This window comes from Centrocercus urophasianus, unplaced genomic scaffold, assembly GCF_019232065.1.
Source record: "Centrocercus urophasianus isolate 14NV4802_14NV808 unplaced genomic scaffold, USGS_Curo_1.0 seq_31, whole genome shotgun sequence".
NCBI classification, from domain to species: domain Eukaryota; kingdom Metazoa; phylum Chordata; class Aves; order Galliformes; family Phasianidae; genus Centrocercus; species Centrocercus urophasianus.
Window position 1 is genome coordinate 8,196,465 of NW_024884878.1, and position 25,055 is coordinate 8,221,519.

Genomic DNA, 25,055 nt, shown 5'->3' on the forward strand with positions numbered 1-25,055 from the left:
AGTAAGTTAATGGTGTAATTCATCACTTTATTTACAGGAGTTTCTTTCTCTAACTTCACCTAAACTCAGATTATAAATATTAAAGGAGAACATACTACAATCTCAATATTCTTTAGTTCTGTGTAAAAATAAGCAATATTCATAAATCCAACACAGAGAGGTGTTAGAGAAATATCCATCTCATGCATTTTCTTCCAACAAGAGAGTTGACTACTGACCCTATATTTTGTGTGAATGTGCCTCATACTGCGCTGTTATTTTTTGATTTGATATTTCTCTTTATCTTTTGCACTCTGAGGATAAAGCATTTTTTGCAAACTCTCTTTTTTGGGTGGAAATAGGGATTATTTCTTTTTCTTCTCTGAAGCACTCAGAACCCTAAACTTACGTTCACTTTTATGAAAAATTAAGCAAAAAAAAGGTTCATTTTATAAAAGTAGCAGTCAAAAACTGATGAAGAAAACACCTTATTCACTAACCTTGGTGTGTAAGTTAGACAAAAAAGGGCATAGATGGCTGTGGGAAAAGAAACACAGTGGCATACTGAAGTTAAAATATTTTCAGTATGTTTGAAAGGGAAATGATATTTGTTTCAAATGAGCTCAGTAGACAGAATGAAGAAAACCATTCGGGGGAAGCTCAGTTATTTCAGTTGCTGATAGCTGCAAAGTTTCCTTGCTGCCTGATTGCAAGGGAAGTTATCTTTACCAGAGTTTCTCAAGTTGCCATCCTCTTCTAATTTCTGTTCTCTGTCCATCAATAAAACATGAGCCATTTATCTGAAAAAAGAAAGAAGTGTTGCACAATTGTATCTAAACTGTCGTGTGGGAATACTTATCTGCAGTAGCTCACCTCCCAGAATGGTCCTTTGCCTCCTTTCTCATTCATCTCACAAGCCTTATGAGCGCGGGTAAGTAAACTGAATGCCCAGCATAACCTGCAAAAGATAAATTAAACATACTGTATAAATACATTTTTGGGTTAGTGGGAGAACAAAGTTAGTGATCATTTTAGTTAATATTGCAGTTTATTTTTCTGTGGCTGCATTAAAATCATCCCTTCATGTAAATATGGTAATTCTAGAGAGTTTTATGCATTTTTAAGCCAATAAGAAGATAGTTAATTTTACCAAGCTTACAAATCTTTGACAAAAATATTTAAGGCTTTCACTCAAAGCCTTCTGATTGAGACATAGCAGACCCTCCTACATTTTTGTGGATTCAAAGAGCTATATGGTAAAACATGAGCATAAACAGCCAATAAAGAAAATTGGAGCTCAATTAAGGTGAAGATACCACTTTGTACATAATCAGAATTTATTTTAATGCTTAGAGTTTGTTTTAAAATGTCTCTGTGCAAGATAACAATGCAGAGTTTTGGGTGGGTTTGTCTGTTGTTTGTTCGATTATTTTATTTCGTGTTTTCTCGTGTTTTGTTTTTGTTTTGTTTTTAATCACAGTTAAAGACTGTTGAGATGTTAGCATTGGTGCTAGTGAGATGTTTGCTTCTGAATCCAGTACACATTTGTAATGCACATGTTATCCAAACTGCAATGTATGCTCCTGAATGTAGCCTGCCTTACATGTGAAAGAAATATCATACTGTTATACTTACTGCAATGTGAGCACAATAAAAATTAAACACTGCTGCCACTAATTTTTGCACTAAAAAAACCAATAGTTTTTGCACTATTGCTCCACATGTTATTTTTCTTCTTAGCATTCCCTGAAAAGCACTTTTGTATCTGGACTAACAGAAAACCATATCAAGATAGCATAGATGTCTTTTTGCTATAACTTATATCTTTGAAAAGTTCAGAATGTTTCTTCTTGGTTTAGTTAAGGTAGGCATCTTGCTGCATCTTTCCACTTACTACCTTTGCTGTGATTTAAATACTTCATTAGGAAAATATTTAAGCCTCTCTGCAACCTCAAGCACATGTATAGAACATAATAAGCTGCTTTCTTGCAACCCTCATTCACTTGAAGTACTTTAAAGCACATGAATGAACCCACTCACACACTCCAAACCATTTTTTCCTCATCAGCCTTGTCCCACTCATAGATATTTTATTCCTCGGAACTTTCTGTACAGCTCAGTGCTATGTGCTGTGGCATAGGGAAAGATGTTAAGGGAGCTCCCAAATAGGAAGCTGAAGCTGAATCTTCTTAAGAGGAGGAGAAGGTGTGACAGACCCTCAAGTTTTCAGATATATGGTCCTGCTGCTTAGCTATTTCATTTCCAGAACACAAAGCCCTGCTGTGCCCAGGTGTAACTTTGTCAAAAACTGACATTCTCTCCTGCCAGAAGGAGTGTGTTGGTTTGTTATTTTTGGCATTCTGATCCATCTCTACAGTATATAAAACAGTGGTATGAAAGTATTTAACCTCCTCATGACTAGGCTTAATCAACACTGAGTGTTTAATTGTTGAAGCCAAGGAAAAAAAGCAGGATGCCAAGAGGTGAAACCAGCAATGCCTAATGAACTTAAATTTCCAGTGAGCAAGCATTTCTAGGATAGCTTCGAACACTCTGGGAATGCAAATCTTGTTTTCTAGGCATTACTTTTGAGCACACATACTTAAAAGCAACCTAAATATTTTATGGAATAAGATAACGGACTGAGACAACAACAAAGCAATTACATGGCTATTGTGTTTCTTAGGAGATCCCTTCCATCTACTCCGTGCAGCTGTAGATATAGCAAGCTTTCAGAAGCCTCTGAAAAATTCTCCATACAGAAGATGTTGACAAGGTACAGAGCTATGTCCTGGTTACAGGCAACCGCTGATAGAATTATTTCAGAACATTCTTGATGGCAATCATGCAAAGGAAGGTTTAATATAAGGCTAAAGAGTGGCCTGATTTTTTTTCATTAATCAAGAGATTCTTTCTTGTATAATCTTTCTGTCTCACTGATTTTTGTCATAATCAACAAATCAGAGTGGAAAAATACAGTCATTCCTAATATGTCATTACTCTATTCCTAAATGATGATTTTTAATACAAACTTTTACTTTATGATACCTATAGGCTAACTATTCTGGTATTTTACAACAAGAACATGTCAAAATTGGGAAACTCTCAACAACACACAGTGATGTATTTTTCTGTAAGGAATCACTCAGGATTTCACTGTGCCAGCCAGCAGAAATTCAGCAATCCTGCTATGGTAATTTTCAGCTATTCATTAACCCAGTAATGCACACCCACACTTGGCATGGAAAATGTGGTGTGAAACAACAGCAGATGATGGATTATGATGATGGTAAATAACAATGATAATGGCTATTGATTTTTTCTTTTCTTTTCTTTTCTTTTTTTTTTTTTTTTCCAGGATCTGCACTGCATAGAGTATGTGTAAACAGTGATGCAAACAGCTGTTGTTACTAGATATGGTGAATTCACATAAAGAAGCTGGACATTTGCAATTTTTTCTATTCATAGAGGTCAGAAAAGTCAACTCTCTCATATGAATAGAGTTTAATATATCCTGTATTGCTCCTCTTTCCATCTCTGGTTGGAAACCTGGTTGATATTTTAAGAAGTTATTTTGTAAAAAAAATAAATAAAATAAATTACCACACTTTATCATTTCAGCCATCAACATTTTATAATAATGATTTAGGAACTCATTTGAATGTATTTCCTACTACTGAAAATGAAAGAAAATTCAACCTAGTTTTTGGTGGGGCAGATGTTTGCTAAGAAATAAATGACCTTTCTCGCCAGTTCAGATTCTTTAATTTTTAAAAGTTTTCCAGTAGCACATACATAATGATCCCCAAATGTTAAACTAGTAGCATGTAGAGTATGATATGTATATAAAGCAGCATTTCAAAACCCACATATGCATGGCTAGCATGTGTTCCAGATAAGACAAAAAGTAACTATGTGAAATTAAAAAGAACATTAGTTTTCTTGGTTAATTCCAAGACTCTTCAAGCTATAACTTTAATGTTTCATTCTATCCAACCTCAGAAGGACAGTTTAAATGAGGGACGATAAGAGAGGTTTGGAATATGAGAACTCCAATAGTAGCGTACTAACAGGAACATATCTTTTATTTCTTTGCTTTCACCTTGCCTGTTAATTAGATAGCATTAGTATTACTGATACTGTTTTGAACCCTGAGCAGCTGCAATCATTTCCACCCCAGCTATAAATTAAAGGTCTTGATTTTCTTCACAGTGCCTAATTTCTTTCTCAGTGCATTGAGGTTTAATGCTGAGCTGGGGCAAGATCCATCTTCACTCCCTTGCTCTTGCATGGAGTATGAAGAGACATAGAAGGGAGTTTTTTACCTGATGAAGTTTAGAGACTCTCTAGGCAATGGAAGAGAATTTCCGCTGAAGCAGTGGTCAGCCCAGAGGGGAAAAAAATCCAATGTGCTCCAAAACCAAATGCCAAAGATGTGTAACAACTCTGACTGCTAACGTCAGCCCTCAAACTTTCGAAAACATCAGTGCAACCAGATTTCCCATGTTGAATGGAAAACAAGTATATTCAAAAAAAGTACAGCATTTCCCCACCTCCATGAGAGAATGAAGATACTCGACTGCAGCTCTGCTGGTGGCTGACTGCTTACATATTTTTATGGATCTTTCAAAGTGGCTGCAATCTTTGATGTATTATCATTTCCTATGAATGCTGTGAAAACTGCGAGACTGTTTGCATTTGTTTGTATTGCTGATTGCCACCTACTAAATTTTTTGCACTTCCTCACAGTATGTGCTGGGCAGAGAGACCTTTTTTATATAACAAACACCCATGCTCTGAAAAAGGATATAGGCTTTACTTAATGTTTTTTTTGTTTGTTTGTTTGTTTGTTTGCTTTTTAATTTATGTTGGCTATAATGACAAGATGCTTTTCTTTTTCTGAATTGCTACTTTAAATTTTCTGATGCAAGGAAATAATTGCAAACTAAATGATACCCATGTCTATATATATTCCCACAGATTTTCAATCTGGGAAACATGTAGGACTGTGGAATTGTGGCTGACACTTCTCTTGGATTCACTTCGACATATCACAAGATACAAAGCAGCTATTTGGTAAAAACGTATTTGTTTGTAATTATTGCAGAAATCATGCATGAATTCTGTGTGTGAGGGATGACGTTTTTTAAAACTGGATGCAGTGCAGGACTTCACACACTATTCTGCATGCATAAGTATTCCCATTAAACCGAAACATTCCTGTCTGAGTGAAACAAGTGCTTAACTATTTGCTATTGGTGATCTTAGTTTCTAACATATATAGAGATATTGAAAAGTATCAAAAAGGCAGTGGGAACTAACCTAGCTTCTTTGGTTTCTGAAAACCAGCTGTTTTGCTGAACAGTCCCATCTTGGTTCCCAGGGTTAAGAATGACCTTTGGGGCACATTTTTGTTAACATACGTGGTGAGATTATCTATTATATGCCACATAAAACCATATTTTTACGAAGTGTGGACTGAAGTGTTCCACAATGGATGACTCTCACTTCTGAAAGCTTTCAATGCAAAGAAGGCAATCACAGATCAAGTAAAAGAGATAAATACTTATTTTGCCTGCGGACCATAACTATTATCTTGCTTTCAATAAAAATTTGTAGCAGTCTCATGTTTTCAAGCAAAGGCTGACATTTTGTAGCTGTTTTTCTGAAATCTTTTTTAATTAAAAAAAGAAAAAAAAAAAAAAAGAAAGAAAAAAAAAAAGCAATAAAAGAAAAAAAGCTAAATGTCATCTGAGTTGCAAGGCTTTGCAAATTGCAAACATCAGGTTGCAGGTGGTCAGCAGAGATATATTAGAGGTTGGCAGCTAAATTTGCCTGAAATTCAGAAATTTCTGCTGCAAAGCTGTGCCTGCACAGGGCATGGGGTGCTTAGCAAAGCTCCCCTGGCAACTCTTTCAGCTGCCAGTCAGGATAGATTAATTATGAACAGAAAAGTCTTCACAGTCCTCCTTCCCAGAGAGTGGGGAGGTAAAGTGGGAAAATAAAAACGGGAGTGAGAAAGGAAGTCCTACAAGTCAGAACAACATGAAAGCAGACTGAAGAAGGGACTGGAAATCTGGGAGGCAATATTGCAGGGAGGCAAGGGAAGAACAATGGTAATAAGCTGAGAGGAGAAATAGCAGAATTTGTACCATAGCAGAGCAGTTAAATCTACAAAGCTTTGAGTAAGACCTCCAAATCCACAACTGTCTTTATTTTAGTACTCTCAAGTGGTTATAGAAGATACACACCAAGCCTCCTGGGATCTATATTACCCTTGCTTACAGTACTGGTGCAAGCATAAGCAGGAGAGGGTTGTGATTTGCATCCATTCTGAAGGATTTTGGCCTGTTGATATGAGAGTCAAAGCAATTCTTCCCAGCAGAACTCTACCCCAGGAAAAAATATATATACAAAATCTTAAAAGAGCGGAGAGGTACTCTAAGGCTGCCTTCAGAAACACAAACCAACCAGATGATACATAGTATAACAAAAGGTTATGGAAGAGGATGCATACACAGCTAGAAAATGAGAACTGTATGTGAATGACCTCAAAAGAGAGAGTCCTTAAATTTTAATACCGTTACTTTGCAGCCTTAATATTTTTCGAGTTGTTTTTGTGTGCTTCATTACGTGAATATCTGTAAGCAGAAAAATGTATAGAATTGCTTAGTAACTACTATGCAAATACTTTTTTTGCATCTTTAGCAACAGAATCAGGTGGTTGGCAATGCCTGCTTTCCTGAATGTGCCTTGAGGAAACATGGGAAATGAACAGATTTTGTTTTCTCAGTTAAAATATTAATGAAATTAAAAGCAGAGTACTGAATTTTGCTTTGATGTATTTCAATTGTTTCACATGGCTTTCAGTTTGAGCACCTTTTATTTATTTATCTATCTATCTATCTATCTATCTATTTAAAATTTTAACAAATCTGCCTGCTACTAATTCTCAGTTTGTGGCAGAAAAAGAAGAAAAAGAGACATGAACATATGCTCTGAAAGACAGGATCCTTTGCATTTGGATTTCAGAGAGTTTAGTCATTCCTTGAGCCCAATAACCTTACAAATTAATTCCTTTTGCTTGCAGTGACATCTGTTGGTGAGGGCAGAGCTGATTAACTGCAAGGCTGGCTACACTGATGGCATCAGTCAACAGGCTGTTTTTAAATGCAGTTGATGTTTCTCCTCTCTTCCCACCATCTCATTTTCAAGAGGAAGGAAGTGTTTTTGGAGGAGCTGATATATTCAAATCCAGCAGTGAGATTTCATTCTGAACGTGGTCTTTTTTCTTGATGTTCTTTTATTGTTAATCTTAAAATTTTAATGAGAAGAAATTTTTTGTTACAGTGATTACAAATTAAGTGGGACAAGATGTACGTCTATGCCAATCTCACACAGAGTTGTGTTCTGCAGCTTGATGAGCTTATGAGGCTGTGTTTAATGGGCTCTGCTTTCAATTCACATGTTCAAGGCGCAGCTTCTAAATACTAATCAAGCATCTCTGATGGCCCACAGCAAAAAAAAAAAAATTAAAAAGAAATAAGAATGGGGAAGGGTGCTGAGGTTGGAAGGAGGGAACAGAGGGCAGGAAGCTGCAGGTATTAAGCATCAGCTAAACAATTCCTATTGACTCTGGGCTTCAGTGCACTAATAAGAAGGACTGCACGCACTTGTGTCTTTTAACACACGGCAAGACACAAACACAGCTGGAGGACTCAAAGAAGTTGAGATTTTTGTAAGATTTCTTCATTGTTAAACTATCCTACAAATGTCTGAGATATGACCAGGGGGACTGTAAGAGTCTGTGCACCAGTTCAGGACTGTTGCAATCAATTTACTTTGCTGTGATCTAGAGCAGTTTGCTGTTGTAAAAATAAATAAGTAAATAAATAAAAAGAACCCAAATGTGAAAAGTATTCATGGCTAGAAGAATTTTTTTTCCCTGAACAAATAGCACAGATAGAAGTCTTGCAGCTTGTCTGACTTAAGTCTCAATATACTGGCAGTTATTTGAGCTATCATCTAATGCAATTGATTTGAGTGTAAGTACATTGTGCATAATGGTATTTCATTATTTCATGTTATTAATTAAATCATAGTCCAAGTTCTCTTCCAGCCTTAAGAAGTGTTGAACCTGGCTGGTGAAACATGAATATTTGGTACTAACAGAAGATTATGATGTTCATTCAAACTTATCCTCTGGGATCTTCTCTACCAAAGTCATTAACAATGAAGTTTTTCTATCCTACCTAAACTTTGCAGCTGAATAACAGGCAGTCAAATGTATCAATAAAGAGCTGATCCATTTTCTGGGAGGACATGTTTATATAAATGGCAATGGGTCTAAGTGCCTACTGAAATGGAATATTGACATAGTTCTGAAGGAATAAAACAACAAGTTAAAAAAAAAAAACCCTGAAACTCAAAAATCACAAAGGTCACACAGACATGTTAATAGAATGAAATAAAAATGACTGAAAGCTTAGTAGAAAGTCCTCCGTCAACATATATCACAGATAATATATTTATCCATAATAAAGCTCAGCATAAATTGTCATCTGGATGCATGAATATGCTGCTTCTTTTTTTTTTTTCTTTTTTCTTTTTTCTTTTTTTTTTGTATTTCACAGAGCAGAAAAAATCAGGAGATTGAAGGAATTGCTCTTTAGCCTTCTCTTGCTTGAAGCTTATTTTAAATGGCAACAGAATTTAATAACTTGATTTACTTTCCGCAAAGATGAAAGAGTAACTATTTCTAAACATCTTAGGAATTTGTGTTCAAGTTCTGATAACATACATTAAGGCCAAAATATCAAAATGATTTTGAAGTCATACATGGGCGCTTTACATTATTTTTTCCAATATGCTTAAACTGAACAGGCCCTTTAGAGGATTCCAAGGTTCACAACCCTTCTTTGTGTGCTCCTGCTGCAGGGGCTGTTGTCACAGTTAGCCAGCTACTTCCAAGAAAATAAATAGGGATTAGATTGCAAGAAATTTCATTGTGACTGTTCCAAGACTTTGAAAGTTCCCAATGGAAAGCAAAACTATTGCAATTTTTTTTCCTTAGTGGACAGCTGGAAAAGTTTCAAGTTCAATGAAACAGCAAAAAGTAAAATGTAGCTTGCCACATTGCTTAATTGAGTGTTTGTCATGTCTGATATTTTTGCCACTTTATTATGATCACCGTACCTGCCATGGGTATCTGTTCAGTACGAGGGAATGCAGTAGAGGAGAGGATGTGGCACACTCCTACACCCTGTTGTGTACAGACACCAGCTGGAGAGGTGTCTGGTGACTCCTCTTTTCCAAGATTTCTTATCAGTTAGCTCAGGCTTACCATCAGTCAGCTTACTGTGATTTCAAAAACCTTTAATGATGAAATGAAAGTCTCCCTACATTTCTCTTTCCACTGAAGGCAATGCTGGGGTTGTCTCCAAGATGTATTTATTAAAGCTGGTTATTAATTTGAGCTTCTTGACCAGCCCCAGTACTACCTGAATGTTGGTCCAGTTGGTGAGTCCTTTCATTATCACAAAGTGTAAAATCCTTCTCAGAGCTTGGCATCTTCAGGCCCCTACTTTCATTCCTCTAGATCAGCCAACACAGTGTTTTAAGTGTTTTGTGTTTGTGAGATGGCTAACAGAGTTGGCATCTGGGGCTATCTCCCTCCAAATGAAACTGAATACGATTAAAGGCTGAAAAAAGTGAAGACAAAGTAATTGATGGAGATTCTCAGCAATTCTATCTGAAGAACTATTAACACAATCAGTCTTAGATTTCTGTAAGTCTTTCTTAAGCTATATTGTTGGTACTTGCTTGGATTTTTTTTTTTCTTTATTTTTATTTTCTGATTTTCAGGTTGTTTTTTTTTTTTCTTACTTTGTTTTGCTTAGTTTCCTCACAAAAGGGAGAGGGAAAAATTGAAAACAATATTGTTTTCCATTTCCATCCCTTTGTCAACAGAGAAAGGTAAAACGATCCTTTTTTACAAAATTTGAAAACAATGTGGGCACTTTCAAGATGTTCAAAACTAACATTTCAACACTATGGCTCATTCTAGGAAAGAAGAATGTGAGGTATTACTGAAATACAAGCTCAAAAAATTTCATGGATAAAATACTTTGCATATTATATATTATAAAGAAGAGATGTAACCCATCAAGCAGTAAATGGGTTGAGTAAGAGATAAGGTCGTGCTTGTCTGTATAGCTTCTCTCAAAATAGGTCAAACTGACATCAAAACACACAATTTGCAGAAAAGATGTGAAACATCTTTATTTAATGCTGTAAGACAATTGCAGAGATCATTCTATTGGCTCAATGCTGCTAGAAGGGAATGAGAGGCAGGAGGTATAAATGAAATTCTGGGTTGTGGTCCTGTTTGCTTTTGACCTAAGAATTTAGAAAAGACCTCACAACTTTTAGGTAGTCAAAATTCTCTTTCAAATATCAAGTGATAGTTTCTGCATAAAATCAGTTCATCACAAAGGCAATTTTTAGTTATACTTTTGATGTTTTTTCAAATATGCTTCATTAAATATATTCAACTTCACTCTTCATATAATTTTAGTGGATAAATTAAAACATATTTTAGGAACTGTGTCTACTTTAAAATATGCAATAAAGTGATGCATACAACTATGGTAAGGCTGAAGAAAAAATGTCAACTATTCTTAGATTTCAACAGTATTAGCAAACCATTCTATTCATCCTCAGAAGTAGTTGGAGTCTTCTGCAGTCCCCAGAAAAATCCAGCATTAGAAGAGGTTAAATCCTGCATGATCTTTCTGCCTTGAGCTATGAACATTCTTGTTCTAGATGTATAGGTAAGAATAATATGCCTAATATCTTACACACTGATGCAAACAAATGTTACCTTAAATCATGGCATCAAATTCCATTAAGGCCCATAATCTTCATTCATAATCTTCTTTATAAATATTCTCACTTAAGTTGACACTTAGCCATCTGACTGTTTATTACAGAGAAGCAAGTTCCATTGAAGTTCCATAGACCAGCAGTTTTTTATTAGTTTCATTTTACTTAAGACTGCTGGTTTAAATCTGTTCAAGCTAGAAACATGAACTAAGATCTCTTGCAAAATAATAATAGTTAATGACACACTCAACTTCTAAGAAAGTACTGGTTTTGTCATGGACTCTCCATCTTCCACATGGTCATATTAAAGTTACCTATTATCATTTACAGATGCACTAGCAAAAGTTTTCAATATGTCTTTTTGTTTGTTTGTTGTAATGAAAAGAGTAAGTATTAAAAAAATTACTGTAATTCACACACGAATGAACTCAGCAACTGAAAAGCAAAGAGGATGAGTGATGTATTTTAGATTGGCTTGTAGAGTTAAGGCAATTCAACTTGCCAGAAAAAATATTTCAGTACAGGAAGGTATGAAGCCAACAAATCCCTTTCTCCTAAGCTTTCTTCTTCAAGGTGCTAATACTCTCACCTCTAGGATTTCTCATTTTCTGGCCAGGAAATGTAAAGGAAAAAAAAGTGCACAGTGACTACTGAAATCCTACCAAAACATCCATCCGAAGGTATATTTGTCTCAGGAATCTCACGCCAATGTTTCTCAGGAAACGCTGCTGCAATCCAATGAACACACTTACTGTTTGTACAGGTGGGCTCCTGCTGCCTTTGGCAGAGCAAGGAAAGAAAATCTCTAACTCCAGTTCTGATGACTCCTTTTCAGTTTTTCAGATTTATTGGAGGAGGAAGTTGGAGAATGGGGTCAAGAAACATTTGTTTGTTTGTCATTATGGGAACAATGAAATGGTCCATGTTTCAGCAATTTAGATACTCAGTAAATCATGTGTTTATCCTATATATATTGAGCTCTCATAAAGCAGCATTCCAATGCTGGTCTGCAGGGCTAATTGACATTTTGTAATTACCAAATAGCAGACATCTCTTATGTTTGTGTTTCTCACTCTTGCTACAATTTTTAAACGTTTCCCCATACCAACTAACCAAGCTTTGTCTGGATGGAGTTTGTTACTTTAAACTTTTAAATGAAGAGTGAAGGTCTAAGGATAAAGACAAAGATTATCACTGGATAAAAAGGAAAGCAATGTTAAATCTCCCTAGTCATGAACAAGACTTTGCTGCTTAATCTTAGCTTTTCTATCTATCCACACAAAGAAGAACACTACTTACAGTGTTGTTTAGCAATATCTGATCTAGTCACATTTATCAGAATTCAGTTTGCTGATTTCCAGGACGCATTCACTTTGTAATCCTCTGCTACTTTGCATTGTGTGACATTTCTTTCAGATGAAATTTGAATCAAACAAACCTCTGTTCTCTGACTTCGCATTGTTTAGGATTGGGTTATACTTCCTTTTGTTCCTTCTGGTGAGTGTTTCTGGGAAGACAGGAGGTTCTTGAACCTGATGACATTTAGTAGGATTGTTCTACTCATAAAGGCAGAAATGAGCAGAGCTCCAGCAGCTTATGTCAAAGGCAAGGTTCTTGATGATACTGAACTGGAAATCTCATTAAATGATACAAGACAACGTAATCAGATTAAGAATGACTGGAGTTATTTAGGAACCTGCCCAATAGAGTGCAAGTGGAATTCATGACACATTCACATACTCTAAATTCTAAAATAAAAAATTACAAGATATGAAATAAACAGTAACTTATGATAATAAGGCAACAACGAAATAATATTCAATGAAAATTACAAGAAGATACTGTGTTAAATGATATCTACAATACTGTCTGCATTAATGAAGGAAGTGGCCAAGAATACTTCCTGGAGAATATATAAAACAAAAAGTTTGGCATAAAATAAACACTACCAAGAGCTGTGTATAGTGTTTCTCACAAAGATTGCATATATCTGTTGTATCATTATTCTTCCCTTGATTCATGTTTCATGACAAAAGATTGAGAAAGTTTACTTATTTTTTGCTGGGAAAGAAGAAAGCTGTAGAGGGTCTTAATTCCACCCTCTTAAAAATGTGAGGGGGCTGATAAAACTGATCCCCACAGTACTCAGCAGTTACATTTCTGTCGTGGAGGAGCTTGCAATCTAAGGAAAATAAATTACTGAAGTTCGTCCTATGCCCTCAACTGCTCTTTATTCAGAAACTGGTTCTGATACAGAGAACATTTAAACAATTATCTCCTTCTAGATTAGGTCTTCTCTCCATTGTTTTCCAGACTTGTATCTGAACAGCTGAAAGTTTTAATTCTCTCAGTACTGCTGCATGTCCTGTTTCATGCCTGGCAATTTAAGTGAATGGTTATCATTGGTTCTGGTTCTAACCTTCACATTAAAGTGGGTAAACTCACATGATACCCTAGAGCAATTACAAGCAGATTCTTTGAGATCTCAGCATTTATTTTTGGAATATGACAGGAAAATAGACAACCAGAGTGGTGTGCTCCTATCTAGAATCACCTGTGCCAGAGTAAACTTTCCAAATTTTCACACTGAAAGTTTGTACTGTCACTGCTCTCTCCTAACATTTGGATTACATCCTGAACAGTGCAGGAGGGATTCATGTGGAACTGCATCACTGTAATTTAGCTCTACACAGACCAGTATTAAAAAAATGTTTTGCAGGGGAATCCTACTAACCTTTTGATATACACACAATCTATAAGAATGTTGTTTGTTTTTGTTTGTATGCTTGTTTGTTTTAATAATAATAATAATAGTAAAAGAACATTAAACCATGTGCATTTATCATTTTGGAGACCTCACATGTGTGATTCTGCAGAAAGATTGCAACTAATTTAAACATTTAAACAAAATGAAAATAACTTACAAGTAAAGCAAGGGTTGAGCAAAGGTCTTTTATGGAGTGGAGCATGGAATGGTGCTTGGGAGTCCGTAGCATAAGGTCAAAGAGGGAAAGGCTTGAAAAGAGGTGGTAACTTTTAGCAATTACTGTAGTTTTAGCCATAGTTATTCATGTAGACAACAGGAGGAAAAGGTATGTGTTAGAGGAGAACAGTAGCAAAGGATTCATCAAACACATTAGTGTTACATTAGAAAAGATCTAAGGTTGCAGCTTTTTCTTTTGATTTTAAGATAGAAGAAGAATATCTGTGAAGATCCCAAGACAACTGTGATAAATTTATTAATGATTTTGGTGATACAGCAGTTTTTTGGAGGGTGTTGATTATATTTGGCTTCCTAATTTTCTCAAACACTTCTAAAAAAATTCCTTAAAAATAAGTAATTATTTTCGTTCTTGGGTTAACTGGCTCTTACTTGGGTAAACATATTTTACATAATATTTATAAGTATGCTTGTAGTAAATGCCTCATCTTTTGAAGTAGGGTTTTTTGTTTTTTTTTTTTTTTTAATAATAATTGTTAGAAGATTTTCTAGGCATTAATTTTCTCATTAAGCATTATAGTTCTATCAGGTCAAGAAAAAATGTAAGATAATAATAATTACCTTAACAAAGTGTTCAGATATATAACATTACATCTTTGAAATGTGTTCAGTATCTGAAAGCATAAGGAAGGAAATTGTTCAAAACTGGGAACACAAATGGATTTTGTTTTATGAAAAAATGATGAGTGATTGGTCTGGAAACCATCAGCTCTCAGGAAGTGGAAATGTGATCAGAACTTTACATCATCATATTAGAATGTTAACATTATTTTTGCAGCTTAATTCACTTTTAATTATAATTTCTACTACAGGACTTTTTAGAAAAACAGAAACGTTAATATTAAAGCTTCTGAAGATATGATGCAGCTGATGCAGCTTTAAGAGTGTATCACTACTATATTCTTTTCTACAGCTTCTTCACGTGCCAAGTATAGCATCTATATATGTCATAGTACCAAAGGAAGGGATGGATACACTATATTCTCTGAGTGACCATTACTGTAACAACTAATTGCACTGATATAAGATCTCACCTGATGAATATTCTGTCAGTCAGTGTGTGTTTTATGATTATATCATTTAGGAAGAAGGGTCTTGTTAGGATGATTTGTGTTAAAAAAGTAGGAAGAGGCTTATGGTTGGTGAGGGGACAGCTCTGTTTCCCACTGGCAGTTCATTTAACCACTGTGTATCACAAACTCTGAAGCTGACCTTCCTCTTAAACCTTTAATACTGCATTAACTTTTGCATATTTGTTACTCACTGGAAGGAAAACAGAGACTGAACCTTAAACCAGTGACAAATTTTCATTTAAAAAAACTAATAAATAAAGCCGAATGCCAGATTTTTCACTAAAGGTGAGAATTGGATGTCTTTCTGGTTTATTGACAGCTACTTCCACTTCTATGCTCAGAAAGATCTCTTACTAACCTCAGGCAGCTAACTGACCTTGCGTAAGGCCTGAATCTGGGCATGCAGGTGTCTTCTTCAGAAGTGGTAGGAAACACTTCTGTGTTTTTTCAAGGGTGGCAGAATTACAGGACAGAAGTTGCCAGATGCTTTCTTTAAAGTTGCCAGATAGAACCATATACCTGAGCTGCCAACCAGTATAATGTCACAGAGATTATCTCTCCTTCATTCCTTCTGTCCTTCTTCCCTTTGTTCCTTTTTTTCCTTCTGTCTAGGTATGATTTATCACTGAAATTACAAGCAGATCTTTGCACCAGGCTAAACCACCTCCTCGTTGCAATAGGTATGATTTTATATATAAACAAAAAAGTTATCAGTAACATAGAACTGATGCTCTTGTTCTACCCACAGGCAAACAATTACCAAAAATATTCTACTATAAAATAAAAACGTTTGAGTTTACACCAGGTGTTGAACAGCCTGAGGAACATCGATTTTCAGTGCAACATAACTCACTTCACTGCAATCAGTCAATCAGCATTAACGATTTACAACAGTCAACAATCTTTACCTAAGATTCTAAACGTTTTAGTAGCTGTAAACACATATATTTATATATGCATATATAATTCTCATAACTATTATTCCTTTTTTTCCTCTTCCTGTTCTTTATCTTGGCTTTTATGCCAATCCATGAGTTCTGCTTTTTTTTCTTTCCTTTCTACTCTATCTCCCATCTGGGAGATACCCATTTCTCCCCACTGGGAAATAGAGAACTGAGCAAAGTGTGTGGTGCTCAGCCCCTGTAGGGTTAAACCACAACACTGTGTCAAACATTCATGCCAACTTACTAGTTGTGGAATATTTATTTTGATATGTCTAATGAGGAAAAAGAACAAATTATGCTCATTTATACAGTAGCTGTGGCTGTGCCACATCTGGAGCACTGTCTCAGTTTTGGAGGTCTCTTATGCAGGAGAAACACCAAAAGAGTGGAGAGTTGTAATGGGACCTGTGAAGAGTCTCAGTACTGGTGGTTTCTCAAAGCCCAGGGGAAAAGGGTGAGGAAACTGGACTCGTTTTGTCCAGAATGGATAAGATAGAGAAAAGTCTCTTTCCACAGTCAGGTTAAAGTTGAGACTGAGAGAAATGAATTTATAGAACAATTATTAGATTTATTTAAAGAAATCAGCAGGGAGCAACACACTAAACGCACTGGAAAGGTTATGCTTACATAAATCTCTCTCCCATATTTCAGTTCTCCATACATAAGTACTTCTTAATATATAATATCTTTTAATATATATATGCTTAGGTTTTATGTATTTATATAGAATTGTCATAACTATTACTCTTTTTCCTCTTCCTTTTCATTACCTTGGTAAGTAGTTTTTATCTCAATCCACACTTTCTCTATATTTCTGTGATACACTACCAACCTCTATACAGGATGTAGGAACTAATTTCTCTATTATACTTGATAATTCTCACTGCATATTTTCATAGAAAATTTGGAAATACCAGTGAAGGTCTTAGTAATTTCACAAAGATTTTAAAAGCTATGCAGGCACACTGGAAATCCAGTTTTCCAGGGAACCCAGGATGACATCAGAGCAATATCACTGTTAGTGATCATACAAATATTATTTTAATTATTTCGATATATTAAAAATTACCTGCTGAATTTTACACAAGAGCCTAGGCTATTGAATTTCGCTATTTAACAGCAAGATTAACTATCTATATTCAGAAATAATTTAAGTCTATCCAGTACACTTGATCAGTGTAAGTACATGAAATGATAGAAACTGAATTTCCTACATAAGCCTAAAATTTGAACAAGAACTAGCAAGCAATCAGAATAATATACAAATATTTTCATTTTAAAATCATTTAAATTAATCATGAATTCTTCCAACTTTTTTTTTTTTAATTTAGTATGACTTACTGAACTGTCTATTCATTTTCAAAACATTTTTTAACCTTTACAACACTGTTTAAACCATTATTTTTATATTTATATGATTGCAAAACTGAAGAAATGCTCAAAGAATAGTAGAAACCATATCAATTTATTTATTTATTTATTTTAATTCGGAAGTATACACACAACTGTGAAATCATGATGAATTCATGAATTTCATGATTAGTTTCTTAACTAGTGAATGTTTGAAGTTTGTATCCACAACTGCTTTGCTCTGCTGTTCTCACTTCAGATCTATCAGCCACCAGATGTAAATTACCCATTTTAAATAATAAAATTGGGCTCAGAATTTGGAATTCTATGAAAATCAGTGTTGATATGTCTTTGAGAAAATTGTCATCATGTAATGTAAAGTGACCACTGTCAAAGAGGTAATGTATTTGCATTCACATTGCTCCAGGCAATCTTTTTTTCCATTTCCCATTAGTTAAGTAAACATGACACTTTAAATTGCCACATTGTGATTATCTGTGGTGTTAATTCAAGTCATCACGCTAATATTAATTCTGAGTAGAAACAAGGTTAACAGGGTTGCACAACACTTGTTTTTTTGAACCAAACTTAGACTGAGCAGTCACAAAAGTGTTTGAGTGGCAATACTGCAAAATGCAGTATAAATACAAGAGTTGCAGGCCAAAGCATATTAAAAACACTTTGCTGCGTAATTGACTTTTGATAACTAGTAAATAACATACTTTGCAGTTCAGTCTGCAAAGTCTGAATCTCAAACTTTTTCATCTACTCCAAGAACAGCACAAGTTTGAGTTTAAGGACCAATGATACCATGAAGTCATAGTGGGATGATTTACCTCAGTTCCTTTCTCTTCCAGAGGTCAGGGCCACATAGCTGATTTATATACAGCCTTCTGAAAGACATAGACTTCCCCACTCTAGAGAACTGGGGCCAGTGGATGGTGTATGTGGTGCTAGGTGAGGGGCTGTAGCTTCTCATCTCCCATCTGCAGCCACCACTGTCTAGGACCTTAAGGAAGTGGAGTAACCACAGGTGGTGTTCCCAGTTGTCCTCTCTCCATCCCTTTCACACAGATATCACAGCAATCTAATCACTTTCATGTAAAGAAACCGGGACAATATGTCCAATTAATTTCCATGTTGCCATCATTTTACTTAGACATTAACTGAATTTGATTTGTATATGAAGGTGAGAAAAGGGCAAGTGTACCAGAAAGTAATTTCAGACTTTCATGAAGGAAATACTAACTTCAGGCACTCCAATGAAGAAATAAATTAAATAAATGATATCAATAAAATCTCCTCTCTACCCCCTTCTGAGGTCAACTGCAGCACACTCTGTCATGATATGTTTATTATCACCAATATATTTCTTATCATATATGGTAGACAATATATTCATAATCTTCTTACACTCATCTTTCACTTCAGCTATTATTGAATCTTCTTATTTTTATTCAGCCTTTGCCCCCAGGAATACTTAGCCCTGCTTGGAGATTACATATTTCAATATCTTTATTTTTGCAATTCAAAATACAAATAGGCTAAACTGCTTGCTATTGCGGTAAGTATCCTGCGGTACTGCACAAATAAATTAAAATTAACCAGGTTTGTGGATACCAGTATATCAGGATAGTGGATTTTGTAAAATGGATTGTAATTCATGATTCATAGCTAAAATTCATTGTTAAAATATTGGAAAAATCAGAAAAATAGGCATGCATACACATATACTGTGTTCATTTTGGCATTTTAAACATCTGGACGTATCACTGGAAATAATAGAGTAGATTAGTAGTACAGTCTCTGGTGCCCTGTTCCAGTTAGTATTCTCCAATCAACTGTAGTATTATGCTTTTTATTGTTTTTGCCAATGATAAGTGGCAATTAATTATTAAGCTAATTAAAGTGAGTTAGAATTCAGTGGATGACAGCTTGGAGATTAATAAGTGACAGAGATTAAGTTCAAGCTATCAAGATAATTTTCTCTATCTACTGTTCCTTGTGTTCAAGATGATCAGGACAATCTTCTGTAGAAAACAGTTAGTATGATTATAGGACCTATTATATGATTTACCACAGCACTTAAAATTTGTTTTTGGTTTTGGGAATGGACTGCTTCCAAGGTGCTAGTATCAATTAGGATTAATTTTGTGGTTGTTTATTTCTGAAGTTACTCTTGATGATGTCCTGTCCCTCGACACTCTCAAGGTAAGGCTGGATAAGGCCCTGGGCAACCTGATCGAGCTGTGGTGTCCCTGTGCATTGCAGGGGAATTGGACTAGATGGCCCTCAGAGATCCCTTCCAACTCTAAGGAGTCTACAATTCCATGGCTTTGTATGTCTCATACGACAAAAGCCTGCCACAATAGGTTTATTCTAAAATGCTACTATTCTGTGGATCCAGATAGATTCTGGATCTATCACTACTTGCATTACACACTCAAATTTTAAAGATAATAACCTTGTCAGGACTATTGCCAAGGCAATGTCTTTCACATTCACCTGTCAAAATAGTACCTTACAGTAAAGAGCATAGGTATTTTGCTCTAGCTCACAAATAAAAAACTAAATGAGGAATTTAACCTAGGGAATATGAAAGACTATAATGACCAATGTTTACTTTATTGAGAAAGGCTTTCTTGGCACGGAGTTATATATCTCTGTAAAAATCTCTGGTTTATTGAAATTGGCCACTAACTACATTTCGTTGCTTCTTTGATTCCTTGTCCTAGAGAAAACGGCATGGATAAGTCCGACACTTTAATGCAATTGTCACTATAAATCACTGGAACAGCAAAGCAAGCCTTTGGAAGAGCATCTGAAACTAATCTGGCAGCTGAGGCACGTAACTGACACCTGGAGATAAAGGAATAGAAAGCTATAAACCCCTAATAAATGATTCTGCATCACCACAGATATTCATCCCATTTACTCTTAGCCAAAGGATAGCAGAAGGCTTTATATGTAGCAACAGCTTATTCATGCACTACATATCGCTTGTTAGCATGCTGGAATATAAACAAGCAAATATCCAGAGACGAAAAGTAGCTCCCTTTTATTCTAAGGCAGTCATGAAACTTCCTTAAAATATCTTGTGTTTTCACCATAGCACTTGTGTGTAATTGCTGTAAGACATTGAAAGAGAGAGAAAACTTCAAATTCCTTTTCTTTGTGATCATCCAGGTGGAATCTTCGTATTAGAGGTATTTTCACCTCAGATACGTTGCTTGGACTGCTTCAGCCTAAGATTCACTTTTATTTATTTTTTAGCTGGCCAATGTCTTTCTGTATCTTCTTTCTGCTTTTGACAGATCACACCTAGCATTGCGGTCTGACACCCATTACAATAGCATTGCTATCACTGTAGCTGGTAGCTTTCAGTAACTGAAATGTGATGGCACTGTCAGGGCAGTCTCTTCATCAGCCTCTCTGAAGGGATGGTACTATCAGATTCTGAAATAGCACCAGAATGTTTGCCATTAGAAGAAAAGATGTAGAGTACGGTGATTACTGTTGGAAGGGACTAGCAATTTTGTAGATATTCTCTGCACTTCATAGTTACTTGTGGAAATAAAGGATACATACCACTACAAGATTTGGAGCAGTGGGGAATAGCATCCTCCACCACTGAGATCCCTGAATTGCTCACCTTGAATACCAAACAAAATTTGTAAGAAAATTTTTATTTAGAAAATATAACTGAGTGAAGCATAACTACGTTTGGGGACATAAAAAATAAACATATGGTCTCTCCTGTTTATCTACCAGCCATCAAGTACATGCTCCTCACCTCTGATTGCAACATATAGTGTTTTGGATTAGATTTTCCTTGATATTTTCAAATGCTGAGGAGAAATAGCTGCTTCTGAAAGATACTTGGCTTCAGGTAAAGAGAGAATGCTACAGCTTGTGTGAATGCCAGTTTGAGCCAATTGTCACTCAAATCATTATTCTTGGCATGAAAAAAAATAACAACAAAATCAGTGCAAAGTACAAATCTGCACCAATGTATTTATAATTCTTTAGCTCTTCTGGATGGTGGCTTAACTGATACTAGGCACATGGAAGAGAGCTTTTATGTTTATTCAAAATAGATACATTAAATACAGAATGAATTGATTTTTAAAACCTTGGTAAGGTAAGAGGAAAAAATATTTAAAGATGATGTTCTGCCATGTGAAAAGTGGGAATTACTTACACTGCCTTATACTGTCACTTATTTGAAATATGCCTAAAGTACATTTCCCACATCTTTAGTGGCAGGAAATGATGACTTTTCCATGCATGAAACATATTGCCAATACACTCCAGCTGCATCTTCTGATTTCACCTCAGGTGCATTTGTTCACCTGTAGAAATGTTTCAACTGCCAGATGTATTAAAAGTGACTGTCTCATCTCATATGAACTCAGTGCAGAAAAAGCTCATAAGAGTTTGTAGTTGATGATACTAGGATTGGAAACAAATGTGCATGTTTTTTTTTTTAATTTTTACCAACTTTAACCATATATATTTTGGAAACAATTGTCCTTGAGTTGACTAAATCTGATCTATTAGGAAAGTTAGATTGGGTACTCACTGGTCTGTTCCTACTGGATCAGATTAGGATTATAACTGTCATATGTAACAGCAGATTATTACTGCCATACTTCTGTGTAACTTATATTTACATGCAACTGTTTTGTTAGCAGAGAAATGGGATGAGAATAAATGATTTGCTTATTGCATTTTTTTAATACATGTGCACTTGCACTCAAAGCTAACCATACAGACATAACAGCCAATATGATGGGTATAGATGAAGGCTGCTTCTAAAGTAATACCTCTTTTTTACCCATGACACATCAGAGGCAGATGCAGGTGGTAAGGCAGTGGAGGTTGAATCTTCCCAACAATATTCCATTACATTTTGTTGCTGTGTGACAGATGGCAGTAGAGGGACGGTCTGACAAAAACAGCCCCTGACATGGAAGTGTGTATGAAGAATAGGTGTAGAATGGAATTCCTCCATGTGAAAAAAATTGCACCCACTGACACTCATTGACAGTTAGTGAACATGTATGGAGACCAAAGAGTGGATGTGAGCACAGTGAGGCAGTGGGTGCTATGTTTCAGCAGTGGTGACAGTGAAAATACACAGCTAATGGTCAGTGTCTGTGTTAAAAAGATGTTGTTCTGTAGCTGAGAATTTGCTCTATCAAATAGTATTATTGTGCTCTTTGTATCTGTTGTAGTTTCCATGGAAATAAATAGGAAGCATTACTTTCCAAATGATATATGTCAATAAATAATAGAACCTTAGGCTAAACATTATTAGGTATATCTGTGTAAGCATATAAGGATACAGAGAGAGAGAAAATGCATAAGCTGCATGCATACATGTATGCATAAACATGCATGTATACATCTAAGTAGCATATATACACATGAATATAGGTAGTAAGGCATTAAGAGTAAAAGACAGGTTGGGATAGGAAATGAAAAATAAAATAAGTGTTTAGTAAAAGACAAGCTATGAATGAAGACAGATGTTGATTAAATGATTTTGTTAAGTACAAATACCACAGTTTACTCTAGGCTGTTGTTAAAGAAACTACTTTTTTTCAAGTGTGCAGTGAAAGCTGTTGCTTTTTCAATACCCCAGAAAACATCATTACCTTAATATAGTGAACTTAGCATATTTGTCTGTCATTACCAAACCTCGCAATATTCTGATTAATGATGCATACTGCAAGTCTCACAGATGCCAGCCAGATGTTCAGAGAAAACCAATATTTTCTGGCTCAGAAACAAACATATCGACACACCTACTGGAACAAATGGAGGGTATTCCTACATGAATTTGCTATCTACCTTCAATTTATTTTTAGTTAGACTATATATATGACACAACACCCCATATGCTATAAAACAATAGATGTGAAGACTGTTCAAATAATTAAAAGCAAAAGCTGGCCTGTTATTGGGAATAACTTTTGTGACAAAGTACTCCCCTACATCTTCCATCTGGCTTCATCTCAGTACTCAGCTCTCAGTTGGTAGAAAGAGGAAAGAGAAGGGGCAAGAAGCTTACAATCACAGTCATATCTTCTATTCTAATCTGTGTTTCTACTTGTTTATTCACTTCTATTGCAAAGAGAAGACACTGGTTTCTTTTCTGTGCTGTTAACCAAATTCACAGATTAACTGTTCTACCTGCACAAACAAGTCAGTAAGTCTATGCTGGTATGTTACTTTCAGGAGGGCAGAGTGCTGTGATGGACAAAAAACTTTTCAAGTCTAAAGAAAGACAAAAAAAAAATTGCTTTGTCCATATGGTGGGAAAAACAAAATGATGTACAGAGCCTGCATGAACGCAAATCCTGCAGTTATAGACTGCTTGAAGATAATGCCTGCAGGTTATGTAGTATGGCAATCCTGAGCTTTATCTGGGTGCTGTTTAAAAACCTTGAAGATATCAGAGGAACAGGGCTTTCTCTTGAGGCTTCTTCTGTTGGAGTAACTGTATGCATTTGGTTGTGCAACTTTATGCAACCATGTTTCTCTAAAGGCAGTGCCTCTTATTTCCACAGAAACCATGAGAGATATCAAGAACAAAAAAATACCATTTCATAGAGCTACAAAACACTCTTTTTCAAAATAGTCACCACCACTGGCTATGCATTTTCAACACTGTCACTCTCACTGTCACCGCTGCTGAAATGCACCACCCAGCACTTCACTGTGATAATACACATTGTTTGATCTCATAAAGATAAACATCATCATCATAGCTGCTTTCAGAAACACACTCACTATTTTTCAGAGTTCATCTTGGACAAAAGAATTTGATCAATCAAGTTAACTAAAGGTGTTTTCGCTTTACTGTTCACATTGAGACACCTGAAATGAGTAGTGAATATCTGAATGGATATCTGACCTTGGGTACTGAATGAAGCAGTCTTCAGTTTGGTTTCATCTTTCAAGTTTTCGGTGGTTTCAAGGGGGGGGAAGAAAAGGTTAATATTAGATATGCTGGTGTGCTGTGCATCATTAAAACCTGTATTTTTGCCATAACTACACCTCAAGTTTTTACACAGGACTAGACTTATGCTCCATGTATAATAGATGTGTGAATTAACCTCTTTCACAGTAGCAGGTGGAAGGAATGATGGCTTCCCATCTGTAGAAGACTGGTCAGAGGAGATAAAACACGTAATGTCTGAAAAGACTGCAAAATTACTTCTTCCTTTCAAGGATATGAATTCTAGAGTGAACTGGATGCCCTCTGGGTTAGTCCCAGGTCTCATTCTGAGTTAGTTGCAGAAATAGTTTGAAACTAAGACTATCTCATGTCTTTAGTGTCTTGGTACTGGGTCTGCACTTCAGAAATGGCTGCATTTCTGTTGAATTAGACAGAACGTTCTGTGGAGCTCAATCAGACACAATGGATTTTGCTGCATGAATTAAATGTGTCAAAATGTTTTAAATAAATTTGAACTCACAGCGTGGGTTTGTATCAGATCAGTGCTTTGTGTTCGGCAAATGCAGGTTTTTCAGTCTCATGTTGGGAGACATAAAAGTGGATATTGCTGAACTGTGTCCTCAGTGAGAGATTCTGCTTCCTTTTCTTAACTCATAGGTGCTTCTCTTGCCACCTCATTTTGTGTAAAGGGACAGCCAATAGAGACGAGCTCTAATTCAGCTGTCTCATTAATCTCTATTCGAAAACATTTGATATCTTCTAGAGATCTATTGGTCTAAGATCAGGGAAATGGGAGTATTGCATTTCTTATTTGCAAAATTAAGTTTGTCCACCTTTCTCTCTTCCTAACTTGTAGT

General features: G+C 35.7%; 1 long non-coding RNA gene across 1 annotated transcript; it reads left to right on the forward strand.

The window, feature by feature from the left end:
- The first annotated feature begins 722 nt into the window (after positions 1–722).
- Positions 723–7,864, forward strand: LOC122166027. Its single transcript, XR_006170648.1, has 5 exons — positions 723–910; positions 2,666–2,755; positions 3,338–3,449; positions 4,960–5,055; positions 7,070–7,864. It is a non-coding gene; the product is annotated as an uncharacterized LOC122166027 (long non-coding RNA).
- The last annotated feature ends 17,191 nt before the right edge of the window (positions 7,865–25,055 follow it).